General features: G+C 41.2%; 1 long non-coding RNA gene across 1 annotated transcript in view; it reads right to left on the reverse strand.

The window, feature by feature from the left end:
• LOC145720901 (uncharacterized) overlaps positions 1-14,783 on the reverse strand; it is a 70,107-nt gene extending 55,324 nt beyond the window's left edge. Inside the window, exon 1 of the long non-coding RNA XR_014144172.1 lies at positions 14,150-14,783. This is a non-coding gene — a long non-coding RNA (uncharacterized LOC145720901). The remainder of the gene's footprint in view (positions 1-14,149) is intronic.
• Positions 14,784-15,461: the final 678 nt, after the last annotated feature.

Genomic DNA, 15,461 nt, shown 5'->3' on the forward strand with positions numbered 1-15,461 from the left:
GGTAGGAAGGTGGAAAGAGAGAAAACACCTCATTTAAGATTCTGAGGTAGATTTGTATAATGCTGTAAGCAAAAGCTCTTTCATAAGTATCTCTGAATTCAAGTTGAAAATAAGACAAAATAATAAACCAAGTTTAAAATCAAACCTGTCAGGTGTTAAAATTATCCTATGACTAATCCTAAATCAATCAGTTTGTGTGCTAGAACATTTTCCTATTAACTACTGTGGGAGAGAAAATAATTCATTTACTGCTAATGTGGAAATGTGCCTGTTGGGGGGAGGGGGAAGACAGAAGGAATATCCTGATTGGTGTTACCTGAAGTGATTATTATCTTCCAGCCAGTTTTCAATTTCAAACAAAACTTTTAATATCTGTGTCTTTTCCAGATTGTCTCTAATTTCTAATTTTTTAAATAACAGCTTTATTGTGGCATGATTGACATACTATATCATTCACCCATTTAACAGGTAGCAGTCTGTGGTTATTAGTAAATTCAGAGCTGTGCAGTCATCACCTCAATCAAGTCTATAACATTTCCATTACCCCACAAAGAAACCCTATACCTTCTAGACATCACCCCCATACTCCCAGTTCCTCCATACCCCTCAGCCCTAAGCAACTGATCATCTATTTTCTGTCTCTGGATTTGCCTATTCTGTACATTTCATGTAAATGGAGTCATGCAATATGTGCTCCTTTATGATTGGCTTCTTTCACTCAGTATAACGTGTTTTCAAGGTGTAATGTCTAACTACAAAAAGAAAACTCTTTCATTTGGGAATAATTTCAAACTCATAGAAGAGTTACTAAAATAGAGCTTGTACAGAAATCCATTTATCCCATATCTAGATTCATCTCTTGTTAATCAAATGTCTAAAGAGTTTCAATGTCCTTGTTACTGCAGGAATACATTAAAAAAAATTGTGTCACATCTATGTATGAATGCTCTGTGATTGCTTATAAATAATTTGGATTGCCATTTTGAACCTTCTTAATATTACTTGAAATTCCAGGGTTAGTTCAGTTCAGTGGTAGATATGTATTTGATACAAGCCAATTGATTCTTTCTGCATGTGCCCAGAAATACATGAAAGCTTAAGCCTCTAGCAACTGAAATGAACTGAACACACAAGAAAAAGGATTTAAGAAAGCTGAAAAGATACCAACTTCTTTTGCACCATTCTTATCAAATTGCAATTATAATTAATTAGTATTTATTAGGCACCTTACTTTGTGTCCCGAAGTGGTATAAGGAAGTAAAAATGGCATAAAGAGGAATATGACTGCTGGCCAGTTTTAACAAAAATAACCAACTGCAATATTCTGTGGCCTGCACTCTGTCAGCATAATTTTGAATAGCAGGGTGCCTGGTGGGCTCCTTGGAAGAACATGCGACTTTTAATCTCGAAGTTGTGAGTTTGAGCCCCAGGTTGGGTGTAGAGATTACTTAAATAAATAAATTTTTGAAAAATAGCTATGGAAGATATAAATAATTCTTTCTAGGAGGAAGACTCTATGGGAATCACAGAAGGGGATGTCCCTGAAGAAAACTTCGAGTCATAATTTGGCAAAAGGCTTCAAAGATGGCCAGGCTACATCTGTTTTATGGAAAAAATGATCAGATGAAGAGGATTGTCCCCTCTGAAGTTTTATTATTTTACAAATAATCAGGGCCTAAGAACCTAAGGTATCTTTTTTGCTTGTTTGTTTTTCAGGAATAATAGTACTCAAGGTACCATATATTTAAGCTAACATGTGTTGTGGTTTTCCTCTTTGTTGGAACAATTCTACTGCATATCATTAACACTTCATTACTTTTAATATGTAAGCAGCATTCCTCCTCAGGAAGAGGACCACGGGGTGTTTATAACACAGATTCCCCCAGCCCTGGCGGGAGTCTGGGAGACGCTGTTTGGAGCATGCTACCCTTGCAGTCCAAGATGGTAAGCTAAATTTAGGATACTGTGTTACCATATTAGTCTATGGATAGAAAGTATCACTGCAAAAATACTAAATGAAAAGCATGTTGACCTCAATCTTCAAACCAGGCAGGAGTGCTCACAGTAATCTAAGGCAGCTGAAGTCCTTCCAGCTCTGGGAGAATAACACACAGGCTAACAAGAAGGTGGTAGAATTGGCCTCTTTACACATGGGAAGCCATGTTAAGGGTGTGGAACAGTAAAAAAGCCTAAACTGTGGGATCAAAGGATCCAATCCTTCCTAGATTTGTGACTCTGGGTGAGTCATTTTATCTCTTTGAACTTCATTTTCCTCTTGTGGGGGAAAAAAAAAAAAAAGGAAGCAGTTAGACTATCTAACGGGTAGGGTTATTTTGAAGATTAATTTGAAGTATGTAAATAAAAATACTTTGCAAAGTGCTGTATAAATATTATTATATTTTGCAAAACAACAAAGCACTTTTCCACATTCATATGCTTTAAAAGCAATTACCCCCCTTTAAAAAAAATGAACCAACATACCAGAACGGAGGTGGGTGGGGGATGGGTGAAATAGGTGATGCGGATTAAGGAGGGCACTTGTGATAAGCACCAGGTGTTGTACGGAATTGCTGAATCACTGTATTATACACTGGACACTAATGTTACACTATATGTTAATTAACTGGAGTTATATAACTTTAAAAAAATGAAAAAATGAACCAACATACCATTTTTAAGTGTATTATGCAAGTCCATTATATCTGAAAATAAATCTACAAAAGAAATCATTTTTATCCTTTGTGAATTACTCTATGGTGTGGCAGTTTTGATAGTGTCACAACTTTAGATCTTTTCCTTATAGACAGGTCTTGCTCTAAAAAGTCTTGAAGACATTTGCTGATGCCTGGCTTAGAGAAAACCTACCGAAACATGAAATAGTAAAATAAGATAGTTTGAGGATTATTTTAATAAGATCATTTGAATTCAAGAAAGCTATTTATAAAGAATTTTAAAATGGAGGGAATATGACTAGATAATTTAAGCATCTTTGGGACTACTGGTAATTGCAACTTAGGATGGAAAGAATTTTGGATAAATAGTTCAAATGCAATTTTCCATCAAATAACAATTTCAAACCCTCTGAACAAAGGCCTTAGTATGGTAATAATATGAAGTGATACAACAAACAAACAAACTATGTTATAAATGGAGGGCTTTGCAGCAGCCAGAGTTCCAAATGAACTACATAGTTAGAAGTTAGGATGAGTGGGGGATGGTGTGGAGAGTTTGCCCAAAAAGCCTGATCTTTTTTAAAATTTTTTTTATTTACTTATTTATTTTAGAGAGAGAGAATGCACAAATAGGGGGAGGGGCGGGGGGGGAAGCAGACTCCCCACTGACCATGGAGCCCGACTTGGGGCTCGATCCCACAACCCATGAGATTAAGACCTGAGCTGAAATCAGGAGATGGATGCCTAACTGACTGAGCCCCCCAGACACCCTAAGTCTGATCTTATTAGAAAGACACATGACACCTCACAAGTCATGGGGCTATTACATGCCATCTACAAGAGGGGCACACTTAGGGACCTGTGAGGTTATAGCTCTAAATGCTTTAGGTAAAGGACTACATCCTTTAGTTTTGGCTTCTGGTACCAGATTCTCCAGAATGACTATTAGAAAACTTCACATCAGTTTCTTCATTGGTAAAACAGAAAAAAAATTATATGTGTATTTATTATATTTGTAAAATAATTTATATATTTTATATAATTATATAAATATAAAAATTTATATTAAAATATAAAAACTTATATAATATAAATATAACATATTTATATATACATGTATATATAAATACTTACATATATAAATATATAATAATTTATATAGATGATGTGTAGGACTAGCTATGGTTAATAACACAGGTTTAAATTTGGCAGCTGGAGAAAGAATTCAAGTCTGTGACTCAGAAGCAGGCGATTAGAAGGTTAGGTTAACTGAAAAGACCCAACTGCCCCTTTCCTCTTTGCTAGAGTTTGCTTTCCAGGCCTTTCACTCCTACACCTACAAGAAATCAGAGAAGCTGAACGCGTTCACGTGTAAACAGCCTTGTTGTTCAATAGTAAACAGTGTCAGGAATGGGTGGTTGATTTGGTGCTTATTAGTGATACAAGTTTTTATCTAATTTCACTTTTATAATCAGTTTGATAGCTCCTTTAAAAACAAAATTAAAGAAGGACTAGGAACACAAAATTGCAAGAAAGAATAAAAGGGTTGCTGTTTTAAGGCCCCGGGCTTTCGGGAGAGGCTCTCAGGAGGTCTGCACCCTTTCCTACCTGGCCTGAAGGGCCCGCAGAGATCTGCAAGTAAGCAGGACGGGAACTTTGGTAGCAGTTTGAGAGTTACCGAAGTTGGAAGACAGGGACAAAGGACAAAAAATGTAAGCGTGTAACTTGCATGTCTTTGTTATTTTGTTTTTCCAGTGATTTATTTTATTGTATTTTGAAAGGATCAGTGTGGGGCAGATTGGGAATAAAGGAAAAACCTGATCCTTCCCCACAGATGGTTTGAGAAGCTGTGCTTTAAAGAACATTTCATTTTTTTTTAAGATTTTATTTATTTATTCGAGAGAGAGAGTGCAAGAGCGAAGTCAATCAGAGAAAGACATGTATCATATGATCTCACTGATATGAGGAATGCTTAATCTCAGGAAACAAACTGAGGGTTGCTGGAGTGGTGGGGGTTGGGAGGGATGGGGTGGCTGGAAGAACATTTCATTTTGATCCGCATTTCAACTACGGAGGACTCATTTTCTCCTTAGAAATAGTGCCTGGGCATAGAGAGAGGGGGCGGGGAAGGGGTTCCTGTCCTCAGATCTCCCAGTTGTTTGCTATGGGCGTAGGGGCCTTTCTTAGTCAACCTGCAGGTGGCTTGGTAGAGATTCCTTCTTCCCAGCTCCTGGCTCCAGGTGATAGCTGTGGTCTCATCCCCTCAGCAAACACCTTCAAAGAGTTAGCTGTAGATATGAAGTGGGCAGGAAGATTGGCTTTCTCCAAACACAGGGAGATTGGGTTGGGGCGGGGGGCGGAGGTAGGTGAAAATCATATTCTTAATCACAAACAAACACAATTAACTGGCAACTGGATTAAGATACCTAATCAGGCAAAATTATTTAGAGGCTCTTATAACCATCACCCTTCTTTTGAAAGTTCTTAGTTACTTTGTGAGATAATACTCTGTTAATGAAATACATGTCCATAGGGAACATTCCTCTTAAAGTGACATAAGGAGGATTCAGTAAAAGCAATAAAGGCTCTAAGGGGGAAGAGTGTTTTAAAGAAATGACAAGACGTGAAAATGCATAGTAAGGAGACTAACCAGCCGTCCAAAGTGTCCCCAGTTTTGGTCCAACTGAGGGCATAGGGAAATCCTCTAGTGAATTCTGTCTTAGGCAATCTTTCATTCACTCAACGAATCTTATTGAGTTTCCATAATGTGCCAATCACCGACTGTCCTGGGCACAGCGGAGCCAGCAATTCACAACACAGATAACATCTCAGGGAGCGAGCATTTTAATGGGGAAAGGGATAGATGGTAGACAAATAAATATAAAATATGATGACTGCCAATAATAAAATTATAAAGCAGGTGAGAGAACAGAGTGTGACAAGTTTGAGGGGGAGGTGGCGGACATTGGCTATTTTAGGTAGAATGGTCTCAGAGCAGGTGTCATGAAATGAGGGAGCTTGCCATAGGAAAATACTGGGGACCTTGGTTGCATGCAAAGGGAAGAGAACGTAGGCTCTGAGGAGGAAGAAACGTGGCTGATTTTAGGAACATCGAGAGGCCGGTTGGCTGGAGTATAGCGATGGAGGCAGAGAGTAGTGAGAGGTGGGAGTAAATAGGTAAGGGCTAGTTTAGGTGGGACCACATAGGCTACCATAATGGGTAGAATGCCTACATAGGGTTGAACTGGAATTAGTTATTATATGTGATGCTTGAGCACTGGAAATGTTCACTGTTAAAATGTACCCAAATCAAATGCAAGCAAAGAGTGTTGAAAAGAATTTACATTACTCATCTTTACAAATATGCTATTATAATATTATATAATCATATATAATTATATATAATATAATTAGCAAAATCAAATTAGCATAAGCCCTTCAACTATTAAAGACTTAAACTGCTCAAGAATTGAAACTTCAATTAGAACAACTGTCCTAAAACTCAATTGGTATATTAGATATATTTTGGAAGTCTCACTACATGCAATGACCAAACCAGTTAATACATACACATATGATTAATATCAAATCATTCATGCCCATGGTCTTTGCTTAACTAGAGGCTGCCCCTTCCAGCTCTGGGATGTTTGATCATCACGTTTTCTGAAGAAATAGCCCAGCAAGACTTTCCTCCTTTAGTTTTGGAAAGGGAGAAAAGATTTGCCAAGCAGAGAAGAGTGTGTTATGTGCCCTGGGCTGTCGGTTGCATTTGAACTTGTACCAGCTCACTGTGGGTTGCAAAGTGCCAGGAGGGCAAGTCCTGAGCTATGGTGAGAGAAAGCAGCCATGGAAGATGCAGGTTAGGGAGAGGCTGAGACTGATCTGGAGGCTCCGTGGCTGGTCTTCATTTTAATATAGTTCCACTGAACTTCCTCTCTCATGCTGAAGATGGAAATGACTCATGGGAATTCAATCATGCATAGAAGCCGTGTAAATGAGATTGGTCAACCTCTGCACTTTGGGCAAGTCATGAAATCTGCCCTGTTATGCATTATTTTCTTCATTTAAGATCATAAAGAGTAATGTCTGTGTGGGTGTGGCTGACAGAGGGGAGAGGCAATATATTTATGAAGTATTTCCTCAAAGCAGCCACAAATTCTATGAACACTTCTGGAAAAATATTATTTAATGCTTATTCCTCTTTCTTCCTTATGGTTTTTTTTTAAAAGATTTATTTACTTATTTTAGAGAGAGAGAGAGAAAGCGCTCGTGCATGCCTGGGAGCAGGGGGAGGGTCACAGGGAAAGGGAGAAAGAGAGAATCTCAAGCCAACTCCTTACTGAGAGCAGAGCCCATCATGGGGCTTCATCCCACGATCCCGGAGATCATGACCTGGGCCAAAATCAAGAGTTTGATGCCTAACTGCCTGAGCCACCCAGACGCCCCACTTCCTTATAAGTTTTAGTGAAAGAAATGCTACTAGGTGAAGCCAATCTGTAGTTTTGCTTTAGCTTTGAATGAAAGCCCAAGGAATATATATATATTTTAAATCTTATCTTTAAGTAATCTCTACACTCAATGTGGAGCTCGAATTTAGAATCCCAAGATCGAGAGTCCCATGCTTTCTGGACTGAGCCGGACAGACACCCATATTTTTTTGGTTTTAAAGGTACAATCCTGTAGTTCCAAAATTATGGGTGACCTCATTCAAAACAAGCAAAAATAATGCCTTGTAATTTTGTTTTTAATTTATTCCTGAAGAATTTGCCAGCAAGTAAAGATAGTAAAGAAAACTGATATTATAGTTTATGGTCACATTTTATACTTGTTATGAATAATTTTAAAATAAAAAATTTTTAAAGATTTTATTTATTTGAGAGAGAGAGAGCACAAGTGGGAGGAGAGGCAGAAGGAGAAGGAGAAGCAGGCTCCCCAGTGAGCAGGGATCCTGACACAGGATCTATCCCAGGACCCCGGGATCATGACCTGAGCTGAAGGCAGATGCTTAACTGACTGAGCCACCCAGGCGCCCCTAAAATAAATTTAAACAAGTAATTATTTATTTCCCTTGCTTCTAAACATGGAAAAGTGGAGCTCTAGTGGAGATGTGCACAGAGGTATTTATGTGCTTGGAAGCCAAGAAAAGAGGGGCCAAGAGCAGGCAGGTGGAGCAGTAGGAAGACTGATTACAGTGAGCAAATATGCAGATATATCGAGGGTAATGGGAACCAAGGAAAAGGGATTTTCAAATATGAGAAGAGTGGGCTAGCAAGAACTCTGAGATGTTGGATTGGAATTGGAGGTACCTTCAATTAACTCATGGTTTTAATAGATTTTAGAGGTAGGTAAAGACACAGTTGTAGATATATGCGCATGCGTACATGCACACATGTATGCATGTTTCCTAGCTCTGTCTGCTGAATGTATGTAGAAGCAATGATATCCCAGTATCAGTGAGAACCCAGATCCTGGTTTCTAAATCCCATCCTCCACTGAAAGATGCTCTTGACTCCTTGGAGAAATGACTAAATCAGGACTGAGGCAGGAGAAGTTCAAGATGATCTTGGAATATCCTGTTATGCCAGAAAGTAAGGAAATGGTCAAAGATTGATAAGGACATAACAAAAGGCTACAGGAGCCAGCTTGAAATGTGCCCAGATCTTTGACACCAAATCTTTGCTGGCCAAATCTTCAACAACTTGAACACCCAAACAAATAATATTAGTTCAGGATGACTAACCATTGAATAAAGAAGGAATCCATGAGTCCATCCTGATATAAATAAATAAACAAATAAATGGAAAAAAGGAAAAACTTCCATATACTAGAAGGAATAAATACAGAAGGAACGATGGGGATAGAAAACCACCATTTGTCATCCGTCTAAATGGATGCTAAGGCAGGTAGGTGGAGGTTTGATGAAGAGTAGGATATTAGTATAATGGCAGAATTCCCCCTACAAAAAATAATTATCAGTTGCATAGGGGAAAATGATGATGTGTAGGTGGAGGAACTGGGCAGATATCAGTGTCATCAGGTGATCAAGGCTAACTCACCAGTGATGATATGGGCTGACATCTAGCCTCCTTTGTCATGCCCCAAGAAGAGCATGTTACCATTTCGGTAGTTTTCTTGCCAAGAATGCATGAACCCATATCAGACAGACTTAGTTGTGGAACATCTTTTGAATGAAAGCCTGGCCTCCTTCAAAATTATAAAGGTTATAAGAGACAGGAAAGACTTAGGAATTGAGGAACTGTTTCAGATGGAAGTCTGAAGAGATATGATAACTAAATGCGATGTGTGATCCTGGATTGAATGTTGGACCAGAAAAAAGAGAGAGAGTTTGTTGGAGCAGTTTGCAAAATTTGAATTGGGCATGGGGCTTAGAGTGTAGTAATGTTAGATGTATGGTAGTAATGTTAATTTCCTGATTTGTTTGGTTATTTGGTCGTTATATGGGAAAATGTCCCATGGAGTATTTAGAATGAGTGAGAAATCATGTCACAGCTTGCTCTCGACTGGTTCAGAAAAAGGCTAATGACATACATACACACATACATGTCTATGTTTTAATATATAAGATCTAAAATAATACATTGATGTATTACATATTTATACAGTATCTATAATGTATGGTAAATTTTAATATGTTAATGATAACTAATATATGTATTATATATTTATACTGTTCTACACATTGACACCTTTTTGGAGAGGGAGAGTGAGATAAAGTAAATGTGGCGAATTGTTTTTATTTATTTAGATAGAGATGGAGCAAAAGAGATAAAATATTACCAAAGTGTCTCAGTGAAGATGACGCAGTTCTTTATAATATTCTTGCAATTTCTAAGTTTGAAGTTGTTTCAAAATAAATGATTTTTAAAAAATACCTGCATGTTTATATAGCTGTATAAGTGTATATATGTGTGTGTGTGTATGTGTGTGTGTGTATACAGCTGTGTAAGTAACAAATGCTTTCATATATTAGTGTAATATGTGATATTTGCTGTGTAAAACATTTCCATGTTTCCAAATTCTCACTAGGGTAATTGTATGGAACTTGGAAAAAAGCAGGTATAGGTTATACAGTCCCTTTCTGTCCTAGGATTCTGTAAATGTCAGGTGAGTTCCAGGGAAATTTTATGTAAGAAGGAAATGTCAAAAGGAAAGAGTTGTCTATTTGTCTCCAAATTCCAGTTTTATTTTTATTTTTTTTTTAAAGATTTTATTTATTTGACAGAGAGAGACACAGCGAGAGCAGGAACACGAGCAGTGGGAGTGGGAGAGGGAGAAGCAGGCTTCCCGCGGAGCAGGGAGCCTGATGCGGGGCTCGATCCCAGGACCCCGGGATCATGACCTGAGCCGAAGGCAGACGCTTAACAACTGAGCCACCCAGGCGCCCCATCCAAATTCCAGTTTTAAATTAACTACTGAAATAATCTTAGCTTTCCTAAAATAATGGCTATCCAGTAAATCCATAGTCTTAGTTCATAAGAATAGCATCTGCTTTGTCCTGGATCAAAGGTGAGACCTTCTGCATAGTAATTAGTTTAAAAACAAGACAAAACAAAACGTTTTGCTCTAAAAACAGCAGTATTCCATTATAGCCCAAAGTAGTCAGTCTTCTCCACAATCCCTTGTTCCATTATACTCAATTTGCTATATATATATATATATATGTACAAAGAATCTTCTCTAAATGCATATATACCCAGACATTCATGGACACACACACACACACACACACTAGCATAGTTCCATTTAGCACTTTTACTTTGTAAAAATCTTTGTGACTTTCGTTCTTATCTTTATCTGGAAAAACTGGGAAGACTTGAGGTATTATCCTCTTCTTTTTTTGAGAAAGCTGAGCATGAGGAATTTAACAGACTCACAGTTTACCTAGTGGCAAGTTATTGAACAACCACAACTAGACTTTAGGATCTTTTAATTATACTACACTGAAAGATCCAGGCAAGGTTGGTGGGTTACACTTCCTTTAAATATATGTGTACCAGGCGTAGTTATCAAAATTGAACTTTGTCTCTGTGACTTTAGGAGAAGAATCTAGACCTACCCAGGTAAGTACTGGTTGCAAGGTGTCTCTTAGCATTTCAGAGATGTTCTAATGGAATACTGAATGTCTTATGATTCTATGTATTTTTTTCCTTGCCAGTCTTAACACAATTTTAGAAAGTTGACATGCATAAAACAAAGATATTTTTTACCACCAAAGTTAAAATGTTCATATTCACATGTAATTGGAAAATGCACAATAGTTTATAGAACTCTCTAAAAGCTTCTGCCAATGTAACAGACAATTTTGATGAAAACAGGATAATGCTAGTTATTACTAGTTATAATAATGCTACAATATTATGAAATGCCCTTAATTTTTTTCTTGAAAACATTTCTTTAGTTGTTACAATGCATTTACCTTCAGTACTATGGTAGCTCTTTAAAATGTATCCAACGTGTCTTTACATGCTGGCAGTTTTATTACTATTATTTTATTATTAAATACCTGTGTAGCACTTACCATGTGCTAGATCCTATTCTAAGCAGTTTATGAACAATTAACTCATTTCATCCTCATAAAGCTCTGAGGTTATTACTATAATTAACTTCCACTTTACACAGGAGGCTTACAGGATAAGTAATATGTCTAAGGATACATAGTTGATAAACAGTAGAATGTGAATTCAATTCCAAGCAGTTCAACTCCCAAATTTGTACTCATAACCAATGTACCAGGATGCACTAAGCCTCAGACTTACGGGTGCTAGAGAATTATTTGTTGATTAAAGAAATAAATTATTCTCTTGTCTTTTAGACTGGTTTGGAAACATTAAGCAAATTACCCAATGGCTCTGTGCCTTAATTTTCCACTTCATAAAATAGAATTGATATCTGTCATCCATTGCTCTCCCAAACAGCAATAAGAATGGAAAGAATTTACTTTACCTAGCTGCTGAGCATATGTAGTTATGCCTTAAAGACTTGGTCAGCAGTAGGTCTAGAGACTAATAGCATAAACCTTAAACATGTGACAAGACCCCAAGAGTTTCATGTTATTCACTGAGTCTCTTTCTGTTTGAACTAATGGATGTACAGGGGCAGAGCTTTGAAGACCTCAACTTCCTTGTATTTGAACTTTATTCCCATGTAACTTTGAGCTGTTTTCATTTTTCCAGTGGAATTAGAATGTGTTCACAACACACAAATTTAATACTCAAATATTGCTCATTCAATAATATTCAAAATAAATGAGATGTCCGCTAGGGCTTAGATTATGTGATCTAATAAAAATACCTAACTGTAGATCTTCCAAATGAAAATGCTTTCTTGTTATAGCCCTGCATCCCTGATATTAAGGAAATGATCACGACCTGGTTAGGGACTGCACCGGAAGCTTCTGTGCAAGAATCCTAATCCATTTCTACCTGTCCACTGTCATTAGTTAGTCCCTACAAACACCATCAGGCCCTTCATGGGTTGTAGACATGACATGGGAAATTCAGACCAAGACCCACCACTGAGAACAAGGGCAAACAGGCAGTCCAAGCATCATGTCATATGACCTTGAGCAAGTCCCCTATCATTGTTCCATCTCAATCTCCTTGTCTGAAAAATGGGGATTATAACAAAGGCTTCACACCTCTAAGGCCGCCATGAGAATCAGGTGAGTGAATGTATGTGAAACTGCTTTCTCTACGATTATGAAGAAATAAATACTCAAGGTTTTGGCTATGCAAAATGCCCCAAGATAGAAACTTGCTTATGCCTTATATCCACATGCAAATATGTACATTCTTGGGCTGGACTTCCATGCTGAATGGGTTCAGAAAAGCAACAGGACTGGAGTTCATCCTCAGAAGAAGTGAGATTTCAGGTGCTCTGTGATGGAGACCCAGCTGATGAAGGAGAGGGTGAGAGAGAATAGTCCAGGCCTTAAAAAGTACTGACAATGTTTTTGGAAAGGTCAAAGAAATGGGAGAAGAAAATTCAGGCCACAGAGGTCTACGAAAGACTGACTGCCAAGGAAACCAGCAAGGAGTCCTGATGTTTTTTATCCTGCTTAGAAACTTTGGAAGCCAACTCAGGTGCCTATTTCAAAATCGGATATGCTTCTGGCTGAGGTTGCACAGAAGAGTACAGAATGAGTGCTGTCAGGAGTGCCCTGTCCTATGACCTATTAACTTTGATCACTCTCATGATCACAGAACACACACCTCACCCTCACCAACCACCTGCCCAAACCCAGCCCTGCTGACTAGGGAAACTTGGCAAGTCAGTTTTCCTGGTGGAAAGGAAACTTCTTACCTCTACTAGAAAAAAAAAAAAAAATCTCAAGAGTACTTGGCCTACTGATGTTGGCATCCCCTTTACAAGCCAGGAACAAATGATCACAGGAGAACAGGCCTAGAGCACCCCGCTGGAAGTGAATAAATCAGAGAGGAAGACTAATGGTACTGCATTGTGCATTCCTCCAAGGCAAGGGCCGTGACTGCTCGCCTTTGGGTGGGAGTCCAAGTGTTCTGCTCACCGTGGGCTTGGGGCTGATAAGACAGGTCAGTTGAAGATACAGCTTTACAAGGAAAGCCCTGGCCTCTTCTAGGGTGTGAGGAGGGTGGAAGCAGGAGGTTAGCAGAAGCGGATGCATAGAAGCCATGCCGCTATTGAAATTCCCTTTCAAGTCGCAAGGCAACTATGAAGGGGACAGCAGGACAGTGTGCTCATGGAAAATGGAGAAGGAGCTGGGCTGCCTTCTCCTTCACCCCAAAGGCCGCCTGCCCTCCAACCCCCGGGAGTCTGAGGTTCTCTCTGCCAGAGAATAAAAGGAAGGAGCCCACACTTCTACCAGGACCACAGCTGGGGCTGGGGGTGGGGGGGGATCTAAGAAACACCCCCGCGGACGAGTTTCTGAGCAGGGAAGTGGACCGGGAACAGCGCATTTCCTGCTTCGCCGGTGCAAACCCCAGGCGGAGCCAAGCGGGAACAGGGTTACGACCGAGGAGTCGCCAGCTGCCAGGGCGCGGTTCGCGGGCGGCCTCGAGGGGTCCGCGTATTGGGGAGAGATTCAGACGGACCGAGTTCGACAGGGCGTGAAAGCAAAACACACGCCTCCCATCCTCGTGCAGAACAGGTGCCCCAAAGCCCCTCTCGCTGTCGCTCTTTTTGGGCTCCCGCACAGCCGACGGGTTAGGGCCGAGAGCAAGGTGCCAGGTCCGTGGGGCTCCGACTCTGGGGAGGGACGGGTAAGGGCGGCGGAGCGGGTGGCCCAGTCTTCCAGGCCACTCCGTCCTCCCCACCTCTCCCATCCCACCCGCGACCTTCGACCTCGCATCCCGGACCCACGGGGGACTGGCCCAGGGACAGGGAGGAGACGCGCAAGGTATCGAGACGCGCGGCGCCGCCGCCCGGTCGGCGCCGGGGCGAGCGAGGCGAATCGGCGGCGTCCGGCTGCTCGGCCCTACCTGGGAGGTGCGGAGCCTCGCCCGCGCTCCGCCGCCGTACGCCGCCTCCCGCGGGGCTCCCGGAGGCCGCCGCCGGCGCGCGATTTATAAATGCAAAGGCCTTATTGTTGTGCTTTGTTCCAAGGATAGCATTGTCTATTCATCCGCGGGCCTCCTCGGCGTTTTCCCTGGGTTTGCGGCGCGCACTCCCCTCCCCGCCCCCAAGGACTTGCTCTCCAGAGCCAACCCGGATCTGTCTGGGTGCCCACGGCCTTCCCTAACGTGAAAGTCCTTCGTCCGGCTCCCGCTTCCCGAGCATCGAAAACACAAAAGCCTGCAGGAAATCACCCAGTCTTTGCCTGCTCACTCGGGCCCCGGGAAAAGCGCGTCTCCGACTCCCCCGGGTCTGAGCCACAGCTCGTCACCTACCCGGGTTAATTTCTGCGCCCACGGGCCAAAGGCCCCAAGTGACAGCGGGCACAGCTTCTTGCTGCGCTAGTCGCTTCCTCGCCAGCCTTTCGAGCCTCGAGTCTGGCCTGGGGACCGTGAGTGCAATTAGTAGCCAGGAACCCAGAGATCCTGGACTGTGCGGTGCAAATGCACCCGGCCGCCTACCCGAGCGGGTGTACGAGGCTCTGACTCGCGAAACTAGTTTGTCGTCCCCCACCCCACCCCCGCCCGAATCCCCCGCGTAAATCTCTCGTGTTGAGAAAAGCAAGGCTTGCAGGAAACCACTCCGGATGTTTGCTGCTTTTCATGTGGCATTTGTGGCTGGCTCTGATAACGTCTAGAGCTCGACTTCAACACCGCGTTTAGTAAAGAGACCGAAATAGAAGGGTCCACACACACCACGGACTGGTCTGCGGCGCCGCAGCCCCCAACACCCTCCCCCCAAAATACATGACATGTGAATGATCAGAAGAAATTAGATCTAGGTAATGGTAGGTAAAAGGGACTAGTCTTAAGAAGGCACCGTAATTCCCAACTGGCAAATATAAGTAAACTCCTCCTTTATAACTGCCAGGGAAGGCGTTCTAAGAAGTGGGGGGAGGGACGCAAAGTCTGAAGCTCCCGCTCCATCCTGTGGATGCTGTGCTCTCACCTGAGTTCTCAGTAATCTTACCCAACAAAAATTAGTAGTCTGTCTCCAAGAACACGTGCAAATAATAATGGCGGTCCTCCAGGTTGTCTCCCCCATCAGGTTCTCTCTGCACCTCTCCCTGGAATGGTGTGGGCCAGGAAGAAAACGAGGACGAAGAAAGTGTACAAGGGTAAACCCATGCATATACATTTTTTTTTTGATTCACACTTGGATTGAATTTTCTGTACCCTA

This window comes from Leptonychotes weddellii, chromosome 4 (genome assembly GCF_054177405.1).
Source record: "Leptonychotes weddellii isolate Sample4059 chromosome 4, ASM5417740v2, whole genome shotgun sequence".
Lineage (NCBI taxonomy): Eukaryota > Metazoa > Chordata > Mammalia > Carnivora > Phocidae > Leptonychotes > Leptonychotes weddellii.